At 40.4% G+C, this 24,284-nt stretch overlaps 1 protein-coding gene across 2 annotated transcripts in view; it reads left to right on the top strand.

Annotated features, from left to right (window-relative positions):
* Positions 1 to 24,284, top strand: part of SERTAD2 (SERTA domain containing 2) — a 114,975-nt gene that overhangs the window by 23,295 nt on the left and 67,396 nt on the right. The window lies entirely within an intron of this gene.

The raw sequence follows: 24,284 nt of genomic DNA, 5'->3' as shown, positions 1-24,284 counted from the left end.
CTGGTTATAATTTACCTAATTGATTTCATGACTCATTAGTGGATAATGACCTGTTGTTTGAAGAAATACTATGCTAGACATTAAAAGTAGCAGGTAGTTCATGTGCAAACAGATACTTGGGCATGAATATTTACTGAGTCTTGTTGAAGAAATAACTTACATTTTAGAAAGATGCTGGAGTCTCAGGGTGACAAATATGTGACATGAATGCCCTTTCCAATCCCCATGGTGGCTATGATGGTGCTTTTCCTACTGAAGAATCCTCAGGCCACCACCCAGTCCTTTGTAAATTAAAGTAAATGAAACAAGCACTATGCTTGCCCTTCACTCTGTTTTAGATTTACCTTGCTGAGAAATACTGAAGTCTGTGGACCTAGAAAATGTCCCCAGATATTTCAATTCTCTCTTAAAACATCAATGCCACTTTCTTGAAAACGTCATTGTGGCAGCATGAAGGGCAGCTTTGCTGACCACCAGAACACTATGAAGGGATGGATGACATATTTACTTACCCAAGAGCCAGTTGAAAAGCGCAGGTCTCTTATTTTTTATCTTCTACTGAAACATTTGAATCCTCAGGCTTCCATCTCTTAAGTTGAATTGAGATAATTCAGATGGGAACTTAGAGCGGTAGTATGTACAGAATGACTCCTGAATGAGACGTGGCAATGCAGAGAGGACTGGTCAAGCTCCTTTCTGCAAACCGTCCTGAGCCCATACAGGTCCTAAATAACCGATAAACATGCAGTGCCATGAATCTCACTGTGAAATGCAAAGCAATAGAACATTTAGAAGAATGTATTGGAGAATATAGAGTTAGGAATATGGAGAGATTTCATAAACAAGATGCCAAAAGTACTGACCATAAAGGAAAAGATTGATAAGTTCGACTGTGCTTGATCGACTTCTGTTCACTATAAAGATAGGACAAACAGATTGGGAAGTATTTAGAACACCTACAACAGACAAAGGACTCGTACTCAGGATACAAAGAGCTGTCACGGGAACGTAAATTGGTACAATCATGTTAGGAAAACGTCTGGTGATATCTAGTGAAGCTGAAGATAAGATATCCTGTGATCCCTCAGTTTCACTCCCAGATTATACCTTGAAGCAGCAGTTCCTCAAAACTTTTGATCTCACTTTATACTTTTACAAATTATGGAGGACTTCAAAGAACTTTTGTTTATATGGATTATATCTATTGATATCGTCTGCTACATGAGAAAAGAGAGAAATTTTTAAAATATTTGTTTATTCACTGGAAAGCTCATTATGTGTCAACATAAGATTCAAATAAAAAATAACTTAATTTCACCAAAACAAAAAAAAAATTAGTGAGAAGAGTGGCATCGTTTTACAGTTCTGCAAATCTATTTAATGTCTAGCTTAACAGAAGACAGCTGGATTCTCTATCTGCACTTTTGCATTCATCTGTTGTGGTATGTTGTTTTGGTTGAAGTATATGAAGAAAATGTGGCCTTGCACAGATATGTACTTGGAAAAAGGAAGAGTATTTTTAACAACCTTTTCAAACAGTTGTAGATATATATTCTTCTTTGATATCCAACTAACACTACAAATGGTAGTTTCGNTGGCCTTGCACAGATATGTACTTGGAAAAAGGAAGAGTATTTTTAACAACCTTTTCAAACAGTTGTAGATATTCTTCTTTGATATCCAACTAACACTACAAATGGTAGTTTCTTAAAGGTTGGTGGCAGTTGAAACCTGAAACCATAGCCATAAACTTGTAATTATTTATTAATAAAAGATCTTGTTTATCTTGCATGTTGCATAGATTTTTACTCATGCGTGATTTTGTAACACCAAACAGGGATTATTTGGAAAATATTGGTTTACTGAATTATGTGAATCTTTTCATGTTGACAGGTTTCGTTACAACATTAAGATGTCACATTTTTTAACTTCATTACTGATCTCATCAGGAAAGTGTTTTAAGTATGGGGAAGCTGTCAAGCATGTAGTGGCAGATACAAGTTTTCCAAAATTCTAATTTTCACTTGAAAGCCCGGATTTTATCACTGGCACCAAAACTGTCAGTTGTTTTTCTGAAGTGATAGGCTTACTTGTCTGCCAGATACTCAAGTCTGAATAACCATAGTTTGTCTGACTGTCATTCCTTCAGTAAAAACGGTGTCCCATGAAAAAAGCAGCCGCTGTCAGCGCAAAGGCAAACAATTGCCCAAGTGCCTTTCTCCAGGCGACCTTCGAACCTTGGTAGGCAGCAGACGTGCTTTATGTGGACTCTCCCGTTTTGTCACAGAATATTAAAAGCATGTTCTCAAGGGTAGAGATTGAATAAAATTAGTATTTTTACTGCTCCCCCGGGGACATTTTAATGCGAACCTGGCATGTTTTCTTTAGTGCACGGAGGTGAGGAATACAGTGATTGCTTGTACAGCTTGGTACTGCTGCCTTTGTTCATGTCATCTTGAACCCATCCCAGTTTTCCGGTTTTGCAGTAGTGAAGGGGGTCTGGGATCCCTCTACACTCCAGGAGTTCTTTGGACAATGCTAGAGAACTGCTGCCCTAGAGAAAGCTTGGGCTCTTGTGCACCAGGATACGCCAGGAGACATCAAGGAGGCATGCGTGTTAGTAGGAGTGGGGGAAGGTATGTGATGGAGGAGGGGTACCCAGTGGGGAGGGTGCTTCTGGCATGCTGATGATGTTCTGTTTCTTGACCTGGGTGAGGATGTTGCTGTATAATATGCAGATCTGTCCGTTTATATGTATGCACTGTTCTCCGTGTTTGTTACCTAAAGACCAATTCTCTGACTTTTACTGGTACTGCTAGTCTCTATTTAGCAAGATAGGGTGTTGAGATGGGAAGAACCACCCTGCAGTGTTCCCCTCTTTGTAGTGGATGCGGAATGTATTTGTCCAACCTTTTCTGCTTTTGGGGCCGTGGTTCCTTTGGTTCTATCACAGTTGAGGTAGGGATTCAAATACTTCAAGTGTGTTTTCCTCCTCATAGTTACTGACGTGGCCAAGGCAGTAAAAATTTTGACAAGGGAACCTTTTAAATTCAAAACTTTATATAGTGCTTAGTTATTTGAGACTTAGGAACCTTTCTGTAGGAGCTGTTCCTATATCTTTATTTTCTGGAAGGGGAACAAAGTGAAAAGTGACTTGAGTAAGGACTTGAGTAAGTGGAGACTAAAACCATTTCTAACTCCTTCTGCTGTTATTAAATCATAGAACTCTGGTGATTGTAAATGAAATAAATAGTAATGAGCTTTCGGCATTGCTGGATTATCTTACTTATGGTTGTGCTATTATTAGTGGTCAAATTTCACCTCCGTGACACGGAACTCAGCCCACCGAGGTACTAATACTTGTATTTCGTAGGTAAGAACACTGAGGCACAGAAAGGATCAGTAGCTACCTCTGTAGCAAAGCCAGGACTAGTCTAGGTTTCATGACTCCTAGAATTTGCTTCTCCCACGAAGCTAGTTGAATTGCAAGGAATTCAAGAGGGCATCAAACCGTGGACTCTTTTACGTTTGCGTCTTTGGCCCCCTGTCTGCAAGCCGAGCTCGGGCTCTCCCGCTCTGGACCAGGAACACCAGTCAGTGTTCTGGATGTACATCAGCACCGTCTACTGTGCTGCCTTCTGTTCTGAGACTTGGAATGAGAACATTTAGGAAACCACAAAGACCGAAATCATTTCCGTTTTGTCTGTTAGAAACGCAGTCCGTTAAGGTGTGCACTCTCGCCTGCTAAGCATGGCCTTCAGCCTGAATCCTTGCGCCACGAGCAAGAGGAGCGTTTCCTGTCCGGGTTTTAGCTGTCAGGGTGACTGCGGAGCGGCAGAGCCGGGCCGCAGAGAAAATCGGTGAACTTTCACATGCGCCTGATCTTCCGGCAGGACTGGCCTCTTGTTCCTTGGCAGAGGCTCACGCACGGTTTGTGTGTGCAAGAGTGTGTGCACTGAGAGAACAGAATCACCCCAGCTTGCTTGCCCCAGATGAGGCAAAGAGTGCTGGGCTCTGGGGGATGTGTGCAATGGCGTGCCCAGAGAACGAGCTCTGATTTAAATGGGCATGTGAAGTCTTCACAAAAGTGGCTAAGAATCTCTGGCAACAAGAGTGAGGTAATTAGAAAATAAATTAAGGCTCTTTTTATAGGTTGTCCAGGCTAATCTTTTTTTTTTTTTTTTTTTGAAGTAATATTTACCTTTGTTAAGGGTTAGTGTCCCTGGATAAATAGAAACAGTTTTGGATATTATAGGCCTTGTTTTCACAACCAGGACCCACATTCAGTACATATTTTTCTCATTAACTCCTACTGGGGTCTTATTTCTAAGATTTAGGTCTTAATTCAAGTCTTTCACAAGTGAGATATAACAGAAATCTAAGAAATGAATCTACTAATTGCATTTTTACTGATGCATTTCAAATAGGGCAGTCTAATTATAAGCAACCCTACACGCAAATGGCTGCTGCTTTGCCCCAGTTTTCCCCTTCTAACCAGGCCCAGATGCTGGCGCCACAGAAGGCATTGTCCGTGCTCATAAGAATCTGAGGGTCGTAGTGGAGGAAGGAGGGAAAATTATGGAAACGGCGGCCAGGGGAGTGGACCCCAGGAACAGAGCCAGTCTGGTCAGCCGGCGGCAGTTTCCTGCTTCTTGCTTGCTACCAGAGTTGTTCTTTATCCTTGTCAAGGGCCGCTGAACACAGTAACAAGTGTGGGGGAGCAAGAGTCTTCTTTAACATATAGCAAGGAGGGGAAGAGCATGAGTTTGGAGTCTGACACTTCAGACTTGAAACTGGGCGTTAATCACTTCCCAGCTGTGTAACCTTTGGGCAGGTTGTTTTCCTCACCTGCCAAGTCTGTTTTGTCCTCTGTGAATGGGGATAATTGTAACTGCCTCCCAAGGTTACTCTCGGATTAAATTAAGACTTGTGTACATACACCACCGTAAATGGGCCTATGCCTAGGATGTAGTAAGCTCTCAATGGATAGTAGCTCTTCTTATATAGTGCAAAAAATTAAAAGGCTCATTGATGATCCCTACAGGATAAATTATCTTTATGACAGTGCTTTATTGCAAATATCTAATTGAACTCTACTCCCTGGAGGAACTGACATTTCAAGAGGGGGAGGACAGGAGGGAACTTTTAGCATAGCGATGCTAGGGAAAGGGGCAGGTCAAGGTGGGAAACGTGGGGGATTTAGGACATCAGGAGGTTCTGTGCAATGGGGAGAGGAAGACTAAGAAATGGGATTGAGTGGATTCCTCCCCCAGAAAAGCGGGAGAATTCTTCTTCCTTTTCCTCCTCCCTGTTGAACCACGTTCAACAACGCGTATTGCCAGGACCCCACACTCAGGTTGAGACTGTTAATACGGTATCTGCCCTCTGGCTGCACATTCGGTCACAGAACTTACAGCATAGTGTCCATGTTTGGGTCTTGTCCCAGTCCCTCAGATCTGAATTTCTTCAGCAGGGAGACCCGGCAGCAGCTCCGGGAATTGACGTGCAGCTCGGGTTTGGAAGCACCTGAGCTACGTGTGGGTTAAGTATACTTGTGAAGGTTAGCCTGGACACCTGCCCGTTTCAAGTTCTGAACAAGTGGGAACTTCTTATTTACACACGCGTGTGTGTGTGCGTGCGCGCTTATGCACACGGTAATATGCACAGACAGCCTGAACGTCACCAAACCTTAGTCCTTCGCCGAGTCTGCAGTCGGGAGGGGTGTAGAAGAGGTATTGTCACTGCTTTTAAGGTGGAGAAATAAGTTTATTTACAAAGAACTATAAAATTTCCAAGATACCATGAGAGCCACAATAGAGGCATAAATTAGGATGACAGCTCAGAAGAAGGACAAAGCACTCGTAAGTGCTAGCAAGGAAGGCTTTTTAGAGGAGGTGCAATTTCATTTGAATCTTAAAGGATGGGTCAGGTTTTGGACGGTGAGGATGAAGAGGGAAAGGCATTTCGGAGAGAGGGAATGTTATGAGCAAAGACGTAGAGACGGAAAAGCCCAAGGCGCATGTAGGAACAATACACGGACCAGCTAGGGAGAGAGTTGAAGTTTATGCCGAGGAATCTGGCAAGTTTATGCGGGTTTGAAGCAGAGGGTAATGTGGAGAGAGCACTCTTAAGGAAGGTGAATCTTCCTGGTGGTACTTAGGACAGACGACTGGAAGCAGATGCGTTTTCATGGATGCACGTCTTTTCTGAAGACAAGAGGCTGTGTAAAGGAGTGAAGAAACAGTGTGTATGGACAGTGGTGGTGGGGTGACATGGAGAGAATGGGAAATGGGAGGGGAGGCGGCTGGATCAGGGGAAAGGAAATTCTTTTACTGGACCTGTGGTTGCTCGACGTCTGCAAGATCTGTGTTGGCCCATTTCAAACCACTGTTTGGGTTATTCCTCAAGATGCAAAGGTGCAGAAAAAAGCTGGAAAATTTTTTTGAAAACTACCTCTTTTTCCCCGAGACTTTTTCCCCTGAAATGGAGTGTAGAACATTGGAAAAATTGTTGAAGATAAGGTGTTCCTGTTGCAACCTGCTCATAACTGCTGATTCTCCCCCACCCCCAAGTTATTTCTAAAAACCTGGCAGTAGAAAGACTTCTCTGGAAAGCCATCTGCAGCTCTCACTTCCCTGAATCTCATTCTCCCTTTGTCAGGCATTCTTTATCTAATGGCCCAGATAAAATGAACTCTGGGAGAATCTGAGTGCATTTCCACTTATGAGAACAGAGAAATACTTTATTTAGAAATAGGAAGGGTTTTATTGCAAGCCAACCCGTGTGGCTGCTGAGCTCTGCTATCCAAAAATTCAGGAAGGCGTGTGGGTGTGGGGGCACCTCTCCTGGATTTGCCTGGATTTGCCCTGGACTCAGAATCATGAGAAGGGATAGCGATTTATGTTATTTCCAGTTAATATAAATATTAAGAATGCGAAGGAAGGCTACTGTTACTGCTACCTTAGAAATGAGACTAATTAAGCAAAACTATCCATGAGAGAAGTTATCATCTGGGATTAGGGTGGGAGGTGGCCTTGCCTTAGGAAGTTTCTTCCACCTTAAAGAAATTAAAAAATGGGGGCGCCTGGGTGGCTCAGTTGCTAAGCGTCTGCCTTTGGCTCGGGGCATGATCCTGGCGTTCAGGGATCGAGCCCCACATCAGGCTCCTTTGCTGGGAGCCTGCTTCTTCCTCTCCCACTCCCCCTGCTTGTATTCCCTCTCTTTCTGGCTGTCTCTCTCTCTCTCAAATGAATAAATAAAATCTTAAAAAAAAATTAAAAAATGGGTATAGTTTAAAGACAATAGAACAATATTTAAAGTTTTTATTTTAGGAAAGACACCTAATCAAAGCCATCGAACTACTGTTTTTACTTTTGACGTTTGCTTTATTCCATGTATGTATGTTTATATGTAGGGAAAAATCAAATCCATGCAATTGGTGTATTCTGCAATATGCACTTAAAATACAACAGTCATCTTCTTATATCTCTATATCATTTTTATGAGAGAAATTTATTTAGTATTATACATGTTTTATTAGATTTATAAATCATAATTTTTTAAGCATTCTTTAATACTGGGTCATTAGATTGTTCCTTGTTTTTAGGTATTAGAGAAATACTGCATTGTGTTTCCTCTACGTATGCTGTCTTGCTTTTATTCAGTTATTTCCCTTGAATAGATTCCCGGGAGCAGATTTATTTAGTCAAAGATGTAATATCTTTATGGTGCTTGACTCAGTTTCTTTCTGAAAATGCTCTGTATCTGCTCAATGCTCTATAAAACTATATAACTTTCTTAATTTACTACAATTTTGATTTTAGGTTTTTCTAAGGATTTATTAATTTATTAGAGAGAGAGTATGCGAGTGAGGGGCAGACAGAGAGAATCCTCAAGCAGACTCCCCGCCAAGTGGCAGAGCCTGATTGTGGGGGGAGGGGGGGCTCCATCCACAACCCTGAGATCATGACCTGAGCTGAAACCAAGAGTCAGAAGCTTAACTCACTGAGCCACCCAGGCGCCCCAATTTTAGTTTTTTAATCTCAAATTGACAACAGCCACTGTTTCCTTAAAATTAGGGTCTCATAAATACATTTACAGCTGTAATGTATATTAAAAATAACTTTAGTTCATGAATTTATTATCTAAATAACCTATATTCTTTATTATCTAAAATAAATCCCACACATTATATTCTTTTCTTTAATATCTCCAGAAAGTTTAACTCCCTAGTTTTTTTTAAAACTATAAATCCCTTTAAAATCCTACTTTTTCCTTTCTTCCTAATATGCTAGGTCAGTTCAATCATATTTACACACCTAATGTGTCTCAGAGTCTCCTTTAGAAATTTCGGTGTTTGTGCATACACTTGTATATTTTTCTTCTGTTAATTTTAAAAAGGAAAAACCTCATTCTTATTTAAGCTATTATATATTGATCTGATCTATTAAAATACATTTTTCTGCAGTTGCAAGTCCTTCAGTGTTTAGATGGGTCTTTTTCCAAGGACTTACTTTCTGTGTGTCTGATATATAGCTATGTTAGGACTAAAATAAGCTCTGTGGCTGAGAATAGTCTCCTTGCCAGTTGGTTTCTGCCACACTTTTCTTTCCCCTCCAGTCCATCCTATTCATTACTCCCAGATTAATTTTCCTAAAACACTGCTTACTGAAAAACCTCACTGAGAAACCTTAATTGACTCCCCATTTCTAGATGAATTGAGTATAAACTTTTCACCTTAGCGTTTAAGACCTACGACAAAACATGCTTTTGCAGGCTCATGAAAACCACTGGCGAGGAGACTGGCATGCTGCCACGGCTCCCTACCCCAGAAACCTCTAGGGGTAGGACCTTCTGAAATCCCTCTCTTTTAAAGCTCCCCAGTTGAAGCACCGCTGGACAGGGGTGACGAACTCTGGCACTGGAAGACGGCAGAGACTTACATCCTGGCTCTGCCACTTACCAGCTTAATGATTTCCAGCATGGGTGCAGGGCTCTCTACACTTAGGTTTTCTTCTCTCTGTAAAACGGGGTCCCATAGTATCTTGTGAGAATGATTACAGTTCTGCATACAATAATTGGTACAGGGTAAAAACTAAACAAATATTGACTGCTTCTGTTTCCTAGTAATAGTAGTAGTAATAGAAGTTATAAGCTTGCATTCCGGCAGATGTGGGCTCATATCATAACTCAGTTCTTCTTTCCAGATCTTAATCTGAATAACCGAATTCTCTGACCTTTGGTCTCCTCACCTACAAACAGGGCTAATAATGCCTCCCTTTTTTAATAGAAGATACAAGATATAAAATATTAGCACATTGCTACATTAGGGGCAGAACAGTGCCAGGCGCTGTTCTAAGCTCTTCTGTTTTAACTACCCTTCCCATGAATCCTGTGAGGTGATACCATTACTATTATTATTCTACAGATGAAGAAACTAAGACACAGAGAAGTTAAGTGACTTGCTCAGGGTCACACAGCTAGGAAGCCACGGATTTAGACTCCGTCCTCTCACTCCAGATCCTGTTCTCACCCACTCTGCAGTGTTCCTTCTCATTGTAGTATTGCATTATTATTGACCGACTTTATTTCCCCACCACCACCTCTGTCAACACTAGCTCCCATAGAAAGGTGAGTAATTTTTCTTTATATCCCCTGCAGCCCCTTGCAAGTACCTCATCTGTAGAAGACACTTAACCAGTGTGCGTTCAACTGAGCATGACAAATGTACCCGTTTTTCACATCTGATCGCAAGTAAACTACTTTTGGCTTTCGGCAGCTGTCTTCTGGCAGACTGTCTTCCAGCTTCAAATCAGAGGACTCTAATTTGTGCACGTAGGTGCTTTCCCCACCTCTTCCTTATGAGCTGAAAGTCGGTGTCCTGAGGAAGGGAGAACGGGAGTCCGGGTCATAGGATTGGGTAGGGACTCTCCAGAAGAACCAGGCACCTGGAAGGCAGCCTGGTCGAGGGTGCTGGAAGGTAAGAGTCCAGCCTAGGAAACAGCTGTCTCAGGGTAAGGCAGGGTTAGCTGCCACCCATTTTGCCCTTGCCCCGTGACTGTGCCAAGAAGAAGCTTCCTCCCCCAGTTAACCCTGTACACCTCATGGGGTTCAGAGAGATGTTGCATTCATTTCCCGAAAGTATGACCCTGTTTTGACTTGCTGTTTTAAAGGGGTCGGTTTGGAGGTGATTATCTTCTCTGACCTCTTTCCCAATCAGCATAATGAGAGTATCAGTTACATTCTCTTTTTCATGCTGCTACACTTACTTTATGGATTTTGCACTTATTCTGTAAAAGACCCTTTTATTTTAGCTTTCTCCAGAGGAGAAATGTAGGTATACATCTTCCTTTATTACTTATCTTCTGAAAATCTAGAGATTTAATCAGAATTCCTATCTTCCTGAATAATCTGAAATTCTGTATTACAGTTGTGATTATTTTTCTTTGATATTAACATTTTATCTGGATCTTTGATGTCTGTTTTTTTTTTTTAAGATTTTTTATTTATTTATTCGACAGAGATAGAGACAGCCAGCGAGAGAGGGAACACAAGCAGGGGGAGTGGGAGAGGAAGAAGCAGGCTCACAGCGGAGGAGCCTGATGTGGGGCTCGATCCCATAACGCCGGGATCACGCCCTGAGCCGAAGGCAGACGCTTAACCGCTGTGCCACCCAGGCGCCCCTGATGTCTGTTTTTTAATAACACCTGCTATTGTATTTTTAAATTACAAAATCAACATATATTCATTGTAGAAAACTATGTAAAAATGCAGAAAAGAATAAGTTAAAAAATAAAAACTATGCTGCATTGTGGTATTTAGTGATACTTTAACAATTTGACAAGTGCTCTTCTGCTGTTTTTTCAGTGAATACACACACACGACATGAACATACACATATAGTGTACATACACACATACACACACACACGAGAACCTTTCTTTCATAAAATTGCCATTTGGCTGTACATACTAGATCTTAATTTTCTTTCATTGTGATTTATAAATATCATCCATTGCGTTGTTTGAAAAAATCGTGGAAATGAATGAAAAGGGGACTTTGTGTACATTGCTGACAATCAACATCAGGCATTTATACTAACGCGTTTCTTAGGACCTGGGCAGCCTTTTGTCTGAGCTCCATTTGAACGTCTGTCTCAGTGGTAAGAGTGACTCAAAGAAAACAAGCTTGACAGGGAATTTCAAGGTGGTTCCCTGTACGGATCTGAGGCGCTGGCCTTCCCCCTGCCATTTGAGTCCTGGTAGGAAAACAAAGCTGCCTTTGGATGGTGCACTACTGTATGTGGTACTTGATTCTATATGTGCTGGCTTTCCACATACCTCGCCAAATTGGTTTCCTGACCATGACCTTGTAGTTCAGCATTTCCCTTTCCCTCCACCCGTTTCCTGCCTTTACTTTTGATGATCAGGGTTTTTTTTTTTTTTTTCACATGAATCCCACAGTAGTAATGTAATAGTCAGACCCACTGTTGGGAGACCCCACCCTTGGTCTCCTGAAATTCTTTTTGGAAAAGTGCATTTTACAGGTCTTTACTCAGTAAATGTAATATGAAACTACCACACAATGAAAAAAAAATGTCTTTTTTCATTTTATTTTTTGCAGCATATTTTGGAATAATCATTTTTCTTCACTAATCCTGGCATCAACATTGCTTTTAAGGAGTGTTGTCAACTCTTATCTGTATGAACATGACTCCTACATCTTGTTCAGCCCTCACCTCTCTTCTCTGTTCCAGTTCTGTATACTTTTAGGACATCTCCAGTTAAGTATAACACTATCACTCTAAACTTAACCTGTCTTATATGGACCTCATTATCTTGCATATAAACCTGCTTCAATTACCTGTCTTTTTTCTTTCTTGTGGAACCTACTACTCTTTCACTCTCCTGGAATAACTAGTAGTAATAGTAACTACCATTAGAGCTAGTAAGAAAAAACCAGTAAGGTTGCCAGATGCAAAAAAAAAAAAAAAAAAAAAGCAGAATTCAATAGCTTCCCGATCACTTTGAAAATGATCACTTTGAAAATGTAATGAAATAAAGCCCCAAACACCATAGCAATTAGAACTATGTAATACCCAGGAAAAAAATTTAATGATAATCCGTAAGACATATAACAAAATTCTGCTGAAGAACTGAATATATAGAGAAACATATTCCTAGATGAGAAGATGCCAATCCTCCCCAAAGTGATCTATAGATTCAATGCAATTATAACCAAAAGTCCTAATGGAATTTTTAATAGAATTTCATAAGCTGATTCTATTGTTTCTCAAAATTTGAATAAAGAAGAATGAAAGGAATAATCCTACCAGGTATAATTCTACCTTAAGTCTAACATAATTAATACATTAAAAAAATTATGCCATTGGCATAAGAAGAAACCAACAGATCGATGGAACTCAGTAGAATCCAGAAAAAAAAAAAAGACAGAACCAAATTTAAGATACGATAAATACAGCTTTTGTAATCAGAGGAAAGAGAATGTGCTGTTCAATAAATTAGAGAGAGAGAGGACAAAGAGAATGTTGCAGAACCCCTGAAGTGAGAGAGTGTGTGTGGTGCATCTCTTGGAGCAAGACATTCCCATGACTGGAGAGGAGGAGTGGGGGCAGTAGAGAGCCGATGTTAAGGAGGGGAGCAGGGGTCCTTATACAGCCTTCTAAAGAGTGTGGGCCTTTTATTCAAGTGCCTTATTCATCCCCAGATTAGTAAAAATATTCTCATATATTTTCTTCTATGTTCTTTTATGATTTCTTTTATTACATTTAGATCTTTAATTTATCTGGAATTTATACCCATTCATTACATGAGGTAAGGATACAACTTTCATTTTTCCCAACTAAATAGCCAATTATCCCAACGCCCATTAATTGAATCTTCTCCTACTGATTTTAAATGCTGCTTTAAATGTTATCACATATAAAATTATTTTTCTGGGTTTGTTTCTGAACTCTGTTCCATCCCATAAACATGTTTGTCTATTCCCGTTCCTATATAAACTGCACCACCTTGAATAGTCTTTAAACAGCAGAGTGACATGATGAGATTTGCACTGTAGAGAGATCACACTGGCCAGTTAGGATTCTGTTCCAGTAAAATTCAAAGCAGGGCAGTCTCAGCTGGAACTAAACTGGAGCAGTTGAAGTGGAATGGGCAGAACTTGGTGCTTGCTGGAATGTCGTGCATTTAGAAAGAGGAAGGGATGAGAATGGTGCCCAGGTTTCTGGCTTAGGTAACAGATGGATGAGGATGATGCCTTTCTCTGAGAAAGAGGAAGAGCAGCAGATCTGAGGGGAGGCTTGAGAAGAGAATGAGTTTCGTTTTGGACATGTTGAATTTGATATACCAAGAAGACAGAATTCTCAGAGAAGAAGTAGAGTTAGGCATTTGAGTATGTAAATCCAAATCTCATTAAAGATATGGGTGAAGAAATACTTATGAAGCATCAGCAGATAACCCACAATTGGTGTCTGGGAGTAGATGAGGGTGTACAGGGAGAGGACGTGAGCAGGTGAGGAAGGCATCCTCAGAAATACTTGAGCCTCCAAAAGAGATTGAGACTGAGCGGCCAGAGAAGTGGGGAGAAATGATGGTGAAGTGTTTTGGAAGCCAGGGGAAGAGGACATTTAAAAAGAATAGAATATAGTACAGTAGTGTACAGTCCTGTAGAGAGACCAGGAAAACTAAGCTCTAGAAAGGTTTCCATGGACTTAGTAACAAAGAGGCCCTTGCTGACCATGACAAGAACCAGTTGGATGGAGTGGTGGCGTGGAAACTTGTAGTAAGTTGAGCAGTGGATGGGAGGGGGAAAAAGTGGATATAGGCACTTGTTAAGAATTTTGACTGCAAAGAGAAGAGAGATGGTGGTACCTAAGAGACAATGTGGAGTTGAACAGTCTTCTGAATTTCTTTTTTGAAAATATACTTAGATACTGATGGGAAGGATCCAGAAAGGAAATAATCGACAGGTCCTGGTCTCTATGGTGGCTGTAAACAAGAGCCCCAGAGGGGTTGCGATGCAGAGACAGAGTGCACGTGTAGATGACTTGGTCAGGTTGTGGTCAAGCTAAGAGAGTGTGAAAGCTTCTGTTTTCTCTGTGAAGTAGGACCAAGGTTTTCTGCTGTTAACAAGGAGAGATGTGGTAGAAGGAGGGGTTTGAGAAAAAACGCAGAAAATTTGAAATAGCTACTGTGTAGAACGGAGAGAGGCAACTAGCACAGTATGATGCTTTGGATATGTGGAGTTTGAATTCAGAGGGCCAACGTCTATGTGAGGTGAGGGTCTGGAGCCAAGGCTTGAGTTCAAGATTAGATACAAGATTTCAGATCATTAGGGACCTTAAATTAAGGGTTTTAAGGAAAATGAACAATTGGTGGAGCAAATGGATTGGAGAAAGAGACTCCAGACAAGGATATTGAAGAGGAACAATAGGAGAAATAGAAATACCCAGTGAGCAGAATATCATGGTGACCAGTAGTTTCAAGTAGAAGGGGTGAGTCGATGAACAGAGTCAGTAGTTCTTTTTTTTTTTTAAGATTTTATTTGTTTGTTTATTTATTTATTTATAGAGTGTGAGTAGGGGGAGACAGAGGGAGAGGGAGAGAATCTCAAGCAGACTCCCTGATGAGTATAGAGCCCTACGCGAGCTTGATCTCACGACACTGAGATCATGACTTGAGCCAAAATCCAGAGTCAGATGCTTAACCGACTGAGCCACCCAGGTGCCCCAAGCTGTGGTTCTTGACCCTGGCTGCACGTTAGAATCACATGGGGAGCTTTAAGCTAGGACCCAGCCCTCTGCCAACCGAAGACCAATTAAATTGGAGTCTGCAGCTTGGGCCCTGGCATCAGCATTTGTTCTGTACTGTACTTCTGATTTGTAGCAGGGCTGAGAGAGAGAATGATGGAAGACTGAGACGTGCTTGGACTTGGCAACCAAGTCATCAGTGGCTTTCGAAGAGTAGTTTCAGTAACGTGGTGAGACAAGACTCCAGTCTGTAGGAGGAGGGGCTGGCTGAGGACGCAGAGTCGTGTGGCGAAAGTAAAGTAAATGGAGGGAACTGATGCTCCACGGCCCCCATCTTCTTATAAAGTAGGTGTTGTTGTCAGCCACTAACTATAAGTGGGGTGCGGATCTATTTGAGACTTTGTGGACAGTGGGGAGAAAATTGAACAGCTGCTGTGAGGGATTGTGAAAGACTGTAGAGCTGCAGTAATGGCCTAGACGAGCATGAATTGCATTCTGTAATTATCTGGCCTCTGTTACTCACTGTTATTGGAGTCGCGCAAATGGCGCACATGCGTACGGTGGTGTTACGTCTAAGGCAGGAGATAAGTATTGGAGATAGCATGTAAGGCAAAAATTGCTCTTGTAAATCCCCGAGGAAGGTGCACAGTGAGGACTGACATTCCATCTCCCCAGAGAGCCAGTTTTCCCTAGCAGCAGTGGAGTAATCACTGTTTGTTCTATTGAGCACAGGTAAAATAGTTGACTTGCCTATAACTAATGTTATATGAAAAATGTCTCTAATACCAAGACCACACTCAGCTTAATTAAATACTCTCTTGAGTCATTAAGGAGGGGTACTTAAATACTGAAGTGAACTAAAGGTACAAAATTTGTTTCCCCCTCCTGTCCTTCTGAGCATGTAATGAGTAAAACAGGGGTAGTTGCCTTTACTAACTAAATTGTTATTTTCCACTTTCCTTTTTTTTTTTTAACTGAGTGCATATAGTTGAATTTGAGTAAATTAAATTCATGCTAATGCAGCTCACACTGTTTAAAATATTTTATTTATTTATTTGAAGGAGGGAGGGAGAGCGAGAGAGAGCATGCGCACACATGAAGGGGAGGGGCAGAGGGAGAGGGAGAAGCAGACTCCCGGCTGAGCAGGGAGCCTGACAAGGGGCGGGGGCTTGATCCCAGGACCCTGAGATCATGACCTGAGCTGAAGGCAGACGCTTAACCAACTGAGCCACCCAGGCGTCCCTCATACTACTGTATTTTTTCTTGCTTACCCCAAAGTTATCTTTGAGAAAGTAAAAGACAGTAGTTAAGATGTTTTACTACCCAAAAAAGGGAGCCATATTTATGACTTTTAAATAATCAAACCTGCCGCAAAGGGGTCTTTCTCAGATCTCAGAACAAAACAAATCACTAGTCATCACACCAAAGACCTCTTTACCAAGAGAAGTGGTAAACATGCTGGGGTAAAGTAGATTTCCAGTAATGTATGTTTTACAGATCATCTCCACCAAAACCAACTGCACTATGTGTTGAAGCACTCTTGCAGATTAATTGATAAAATGATTTGGCCAGATTTTAGGTCTCATGATCTTTTGCAAAAATTGAGACCTTTATTTTAAAGGAGCATCCCTATTGAAAAGGGACAGTGAAATGAAGTCTAATGATGTGTTAATGAAATTAAGGGATGGCTCAAAATGGAATGATAAAGAAATAAAAAGAAACAAACTTCAGGGGCGCCTGGGTGGCCTGGGTGGCTCAGTCAGTTAAGCGTCTGCCTTCAGCTCAGATCCTGATTTCTGGGTCCTGGTCAAGCCCTGTGTCAGGCTCCTGGCTCAGCAGGGAGTCTGCTTCTCCCTCTCCCTCTGCTCCTCTCCCTGGCTTGTGCTTTCTGGCACTCTCTCTCTCACTCTCTCACAAATGGATAAATAAAATCTTAAAAAAAAAAAAAAAAAGAAACAACCTTCATTTTAATAGAATGAAGGGAGGAAAAAGTACATCTAAGATTAGAGCATTTCTTAGGACTAGGCTTTTCATATAGCTGAATTTGGTAATGGTCCTTTTCAAATTTGTAGTAATTACAGTTGTAAACTCCTCATTACCAGTTCTTTGAAGTATGTGTGTCATGTTTGCAAAGATTTTTTTTTCCAGTATAAAACCTGCAACTGATAAACATATTCACTTTTACAAATTGTCTATTTGAAAAAAAAGTTACCACATTTTGGCTCAGAAAATTAATTAGATTAAGCCTCTGAACTCTTTGAAACAATTGTACTATGTAACCTTATGAATAATATTTAGTTAATGCAGAGTTTTAAAGCACCTCAAAGAATTAAAATTAATTATTCACCTCTTTTTTAAAAAGTCGGAACCATAATGAGTTGAATTATAAATGCCTTAAAACTTAAATTTAGCTTGGTTAGTTCCATGGCTATCCCACAGCATTTGGAGTACTGGAACATCCTTTCTGCCCACTAATCATATAATAGCTAATACATTTATTGAGCATTCTCTGTGTAAGGAACTGTTCTAAGTGCTTTTAGTATTAACTCACTTAATCATTAAAGCTCGGAAGCAGGTCTTATTTTTGCGCAAGATTTCATAGCTAGTATGTGGCAGAGCCAAGACTTGTACTCATACCGTCTGCCCCCAAGGTCTTAACCATTACGCTACACTGCCTATACTTGAATATGTAAATTCTGAGATGGAGTTCGACGTGCTTGAATTCACCGTGTATCTTATTTTTTGAAGAAATGGAGAGAGTTCGGGGCGCTGGGGTGGCACAATAGGTTAAGCGTCTGACTCTTGATTTCGGCCCAGGTCATGATCTCAGGGTTTTGAGATCAAGCCCCACGTTGGGCTCTGTGCTGGATGTGAAGCCTGCTTAAAATTCTGTCTCTCGTCCTATCTCTCCCCGCTCCCCTTGGCTCCTACCCCCAGCACGCTCTCTTAAAAAAAAAAAAGAAAGAAAGAAAGGAAGGAAAAAAAGAAAGAAATGGAGAGAGTTTACAGTATGAACTTGGATGTATTGTACAAGTTATGATACCTTGCAGAGAGTTTTCTGTTTCAAAGGCAGAATTCTTGAGATTTTAAGTACTTCAGGATATTATAGGCCACTGAAACAAGACTTTCAGATGTGCTGGTTGTGCTATTTCCTGTATTAGACTGACAGCTTGTATTATATTACCTCTTCCTGTATCAATCTCACTTTCTATATTACATGCCAAACAATGTACTTACTACTTTTTCCCTTTTTTTTTGAATATTTATTTATTTAGAGAGAGAGTGTGCGTGCAAGTGGGGGAGAGGCAAAGGGGGAGGGAGAGAATTTCGAGTAGACTGTGCAGTGAGCCCAGAGCCCCACACAGGGCTTGATCCCACAACCCCGAGATCATGACCTGAGCCAAAGTCAAGAGTCTGATGCTTAACTGACTGGGCCACCCAGGAGACCCCACTTACTACTTTTTAAACTGATTATATGTTGGGGGATTTGGGCGTAAGTAGTGGTGAATATGTTTTAGTTTACAGCAAAATAAGAGACCTTCTAATGGTGTTGGTTGAGAGAATTCCGTTGCATTCTGGATGTGTGTTCAGGTGTAGGGTTTCTGACTGGTCAGAACTGATTCAGTGACCATTGGAGCAACTGATTGCCTTGGTTTATTCCCTCATAGTTCCTCAGTGCACTTCCTTTTTGTGTGAATTTGGAAAAGCATCAGTTATAAGATAAAACAAGTTCTTTCCTCAGATGGCTTTACCTGGGTAGCTTCTCTCGCATCCGTCTTCTCCTTGGGCCTTACACCACTAGAATGAAGGTGAGGTGGCAGGAGGATTTTATTCGCTGCTAAGCCAGTTTGCTCAAATTTAGGCTTACATTGCCATAATGATTAAGAGTCTCTCATATCTTATCTGACTACATACTAAATTTAATTCCTTTGAAAATTGTATTAATTCTCCATGTATATGCGCGTGTGTCATTTTATTATTATTTTGTATGTTTATAAAGATAATATATGTTTGTTCAAGAAATCCAAACCATAAAAGTATAAATCCCCATAATTCCTCCACTCAGAATCCATTGACATCATTTTGATGAATAAGCTTCTAGACCCTCCCCTAGGGGATATATAGAAATTAATAACTTTATTAAATAAAGTCATACACTGGAAGCCATTTTGCTTTCTGTTGTTTTCAGGAAAGGAATCCTTTCCATGTCAATATAAATTATCTTTTTAAATAGCAGCGTTGTATTCCAATGTGAATGGATGTATAATAATCACCTCGCTAAACCATTATTGCCAGACATTTGTATTGTTTTTCATTTGTTCTCCTGGAAGCAATGTACTGCTGGGAATATCACTTACACTTACATCTTTGCACACTTTTCCATTTTTCTCAGTAAGATAAATTTGTTATAAGTTTGCTGAGTCTAGTAGAATGTACATTAAAACATTTTATAATATTGCCGATTTGTTTTCCACTGTCTGTACAGTTGTGTGCTCCTACTAACAGTACATGAGAAGATGTCTCATTATATCCAGTTGCTTATTTCCTAAACTGATTCATTCGTATAATAAATATCTGAGTGCCCACTATGTGCCAGGGTATGCTAGCGTCTCAATAATAAATGACACAGAAGTGGTTTTGCCTTCCTAGGATTTGTTGTTTTGGGAGACTAGTATCTTTCTGTTTTGCTTTTTTACCTTCTTTTCTTTTCTTCTCATTAATTTGAAAAATTTAAACTGTATATATTGACTAGTATTCTTTTGTGAATTGCACATTCACATACTAATTTTTCTGTAATTTGTTTTTTCTTTATTACTATTTTTAGATTGTTATGTAGTCAGAGCTGTCTTTTTTTGGCACGTCTCCTCCAGCCCAAGATCATAAAATTGTTTGCCCATTGGACTAGCTAGGGTTCTTGGTTGCAAAAACAGAAACTAACTTTGTTCTTCTACCTAATCTATAAATGGTACCAGGTGCTCTCCTGAATCACCATGAATTGCCTGGAAGGCTAGAAACAAAGGGTCAAGAGAAGCTGGGTGGTCTGTAGCCGAGTAAGGCCACATGACAGGGGTAGGGCTCTAACACCAACCTTCCCATTCTCAACCTGCTGCTGTAGTTCAATAGCGTCAGGAACATGTAATCTTTTCATACTTTTCTTCTCTGTTTTCTCCTGTGGTGTCTTCATTCTTAGGTATATTGTCCCCATGGGGTAGTGGCAAAAGCCAAAGGCGATGGTCTTACCTTTTTGGAATCCTTCGCAGAAAAAGAGCACTTCTTTCCCAGTCGTTTGTGCAGAGGTCTTGGCATTGGATCTCACTGGTCTGTCTCAGGACATATACGCATCTGTGAACCGATCACCGTGGCGAGGGAGATGGAATGCTTCATTGGCCAGGCCTAGATCATGTGCCTATCCCTGGTCCTGAGAGTAGAATCAGCTGGGCTGGGAAAAAAGGGAGGGGTGGCTCTCAAAGAAAAGTGGGGTGCTGTTATGGAAGAATAGGGATAGATGCAACAAAAGCAACAGATGTCCTCTGTAATGACGGTACTTGACATTTTTAATAATACTGGATTCTGCATTCTTTCAGTAGAGCAGAATGCCACTTTGTAATTTATTGTTTCAGAAAATTAAAATGTCTTTTTATTAAATAAGTTCTGTTTCCTTGTACATCAGTCACTAGGTAGAAGAAATATTAAAATCCCAGTAAGGAAAGTAAGTTTCATCCTTCATTTTGAATCAATTATATTGAATGAAAGACAGCTGTGTAGAGGAATAAAGAACTTTTTCTTTTTCATTGTATACATAAAACATAGGTTCTAAAAGATGCAAGATTCATACATGCTGGAGATGGACATTTCACTAAAAACCCATATGTTGTTAAAATATGATAGCGTGCTATAAACATGTTTAGGAAAACCAAAAATATAAAACTGAAAGGAAAAATACCTATATTCTCAGTTACACGGCACGAAAAGTCACTGTTGTGTGTTATAAGGTATTTCTGTAGTTATTCAAAACTGTTTCCCCATTTGAGTCATTACGTGCTCAATGTATTTTCTACCATGAGCGCTGGTAACAGAAAAATATCAAGAAACAGTGAAGTGTAGTAAAACAAACATGAGTTTTGGAGTCAGACTTGAGTTTCAATCTGATCTTAAAAGATGTGACCATGAGCATGCATCCCCAACTGAAAAATGATGTCATATCTACCTCACAAGTTTAAGGACAGAATGACATTGTTTATATAGTAACTATTATTAATTATTACAATTTGGAATTACTATTTGGGGAGAATAACATTCCTTTGGAAAATCAGTTGTGTCAGTGTCTGCAGAGACAGCGTGTATTTGAAAGAAATAGGATGCATTCCCAACGTACTGGGATTTCCTTTTGAAATCTGCGGTTTGAGTATAGCTGTGGTGGGCCTTTGGGGTGATAAGGCTGATTTACCAAAGATAGACTGTAATGTGCTGTCTTGGATTATTCTAGCGTTTGAGGCTCTGTGAGAAACTTTCTGTACATTTTCAGGTATAGGGAAGAGCAGCAGTAGCCCAATGTGTAGTCCAGCACCCTTGGAACTGAATGAATTCTCTGGGGAGTTAGCCTAATCTAGCCTAGCAGCATTTGAACTTGGGGCCACACTTCAATTTGATGAACACTTTCACTTACTGATGTTCTTGTTGTTTTGGCACTCAGCAATTGAATGATTTATACAAAGGCTTTATCCTTTGGGCAAAGTGTGTATTTGTTGTCTAACTACAGAGTTTAGCATCAAATAATTTTATGACAGACCACATTTGGCATGCCTAGTTATTCAGGGAATTTTCAAAGAACTGTAGTGGGACTTTTTAGTCACACATCCTCTCCGTTCTTAGTCATCCATTCCTTTTATGGTAGTCATTAGCAAATATCTCTCAACCTCTTCTCTAATGGTTAACAGTCAGTGTAAGCTCTCTGCAGCGTTGGCTGTTTTGAGCTCTGTGTACTTAATTATAAGACAGTCAGCGTATACTTGTAAAAACATAAACTAAATGTTGGTATATTCTCCTCATGGTTTCTTTTTACAGAACTACTGTCGTTAATACACATATTAAATGATTTCAAAATCACTAATTAAAAGATTTTTTTCTCATATATACTTTTTTGGGTATTATCTTTTCTGTCCTTCGGTTGTACTACTTATCTAAGTGTGGTTGATTACTTTCAGAATTAAGGAAAAACTGAACTGCAAGTCAGTATGATTAGAAGTTTTGTTTGAGTGCATAGGATAGCAGACATTTTTACCTTTTACTTTTAACTCCTTGTTAAATGGCAATTGGAAGCACCTTTTACATTTAACTCCTTGACCCTAATAGTCTGGTCGAATTCCAGTGTTGCACAATTGCATTCTATCTTCCCAAATACCTAGTAAACCCAATTGTTTGGCTACCTTCTATTTACTTTTAAAAACTGCTTGTTGACTGTGCCCTTATTGTAAAGGTACAGCAGAAGCTGTATTTGTCACTTTTTCTAAAAATTTAATAATTTTAAGTCCAGTGCCTTCTAACCCTTCCACTTTCCCCCCCAAACTCATAGACATATTTCTCCAAACATATTGAGTAGTGTTCTTTTTCATACATCCAGAAGACTTTGGACATGGGGGTTGAAACAACACTAAAGGTAATAATTAATAAAGGTAAGAAAAGGAGATAATGGGTAAGACCTTCCATCTGATCTCCAGTAAGGTATTACAAAGTATTCTTCTAAATGTCTTGTGAGCCCCTGACTCAGCATATACAGAGTTAAATTTGTTATCTCTCCCCAGACTCTAGTTTACCCTCCTAAATGCTCTATCTCCTGTTATGGCATCTCTCTCCACCCTTTTGTCATCTCAACTGGAAGCCCAGCTCTCTTCTTCACACCCCATATCCAGTCCTCTCAGCTCTTGAGTGGGGAAGAGGAGCAGTGGTGGCCCTGAGAAGCCCCAGTCTCCAGTGGGCTCATCTAGCAACCAGTGGGTGCATCCATTAATTGTATCATGCTGTACAAATCCCAGCAGTATAGTGGCTGTATGACCTTGGATGTGAACCTTCAAGTACTCAGTTTCCTTCTTTGTAAAATGGACATACAAGTCTCTAATTTGTGGAGTTGCTATGAAGATTAAGTGGCAGATTAAACTATTTAGTGCACAGTAAATGTTATCTTACAATGATTATTTGAACTACTGAAATATTATTACATTGTTTCTTGTTGTGTGCCCTCTAATGAGTTTGAAACTTCTTTTTAAAAAGGGGGCTTTGTCTTACTCACTTTTGTCCAACATCTACAATAATGCTTGGCTTTAGTAGTAGTAGTAGTAACAGCAGCAGCAGCAGCAAGTGCTCTGTAGATCGTCCAAGGCTACAGATCTGTTAAGAGGAGGAAACAGAATTTGAACCCAGGCATCCTGGCTGTAGATTACATGCTCTTAACTACCATACTAGGTTCCCTTATACTAGGTGCATGATAAATATCTATTGGAACAGATAAATGAACGTGATTCAGATAGATAGGCATGTGAGACAGAGTGGTATGAGATAGTCTTATTCAATGAGATGTGGATAAGAAGCAAAAAAATTATCAAGAGGTATGCTAAATGAATAAAAGAAAACATTGATAAATGGGGTAATAGGGAGTATAATCAGTGTCAGTGACAATGGATGGTTGGCCCTTTGCAGATGCATAACTGCCCAATAGGCAGTGCAGGACTATGATCTCTGAGAGAGAGAAATGGAGTAAGCCCTGAGATCATCTCAGGTTTCTGCCTGGAGCACTGTTTGTCCACCTTGTAGCTGAGCTGAGGGGAGATAGATTAGAGTTCAGTGAGGCTGAAGAGACTAGAATTTGTGAGGCTAAGTACCAGAGAGGGAGAACTATGCAGACATCTGCATAGGGGTCCCTGGAATCTGTTGCTGAATACTCAGCTATGCATACCTGTGGTTAAAGTCCACAAACTGGGTGTGTTGGTGATCCCAAGATCAGCATCAGTTTGATGACTCTCTAGGAGGACTCGCGGGACTTGGCATATAGTCATACTCCTGGCTAAGATCTATTACAATGAAAAGATACAAAACAAAAGTCAATGGAGGGAAAAGGTGCATGGGGTGAAGTCTGGAAGAAACTAGGTGTGAGCTTCCAAGAGTATGCTTCCAGTGGAATCGCACAAGACACAATTTCTCCAGAAATCACCTGTGGCAACACATGTGGAATGTTGTCTACCAGAGAAGCTCATTAGAGGCTTAGTACCAAGGTTTTTATTAGGAGCTGGTCACGTAGGCATGTTCTACCTGACACATACCAAAATTCCAGGCTTTCACAAAGAAAGCAGATGTTCAGCATAAACTGTATTGTTTGTACAAACAGTTTAGACCCAGTGAGCCACTCTTATCAGTATGTTGGGAACACTTCTGAAGTCCAAGTTCCCAGGAGGCCTTTCAAAAGATAGCAATCAGGCCTGCTATGTTAACTGTTTTCTGTACACCAGACAAAGAACTGGGA

The sequence above is a fragment of the Ailuropoda melanoleuca genome, chromosome 4, assembly GCF_002007445.2.
Source record: "Ailuropoda melanoleuca isolate Jingjing chromosome 4, ASM200744v2, whole genome shotgun sequence".
NCBI lineage: Eukaryota > Metazoa > Chordata > Mammalia > Carnivora > Ursidae > Ailuropoda > Ailuropoda melanoleuca.
Note: the sequence above shows the minus strand (reverse complement) of the source record. Positions and strands in the feature narration are given on the sequence as shown.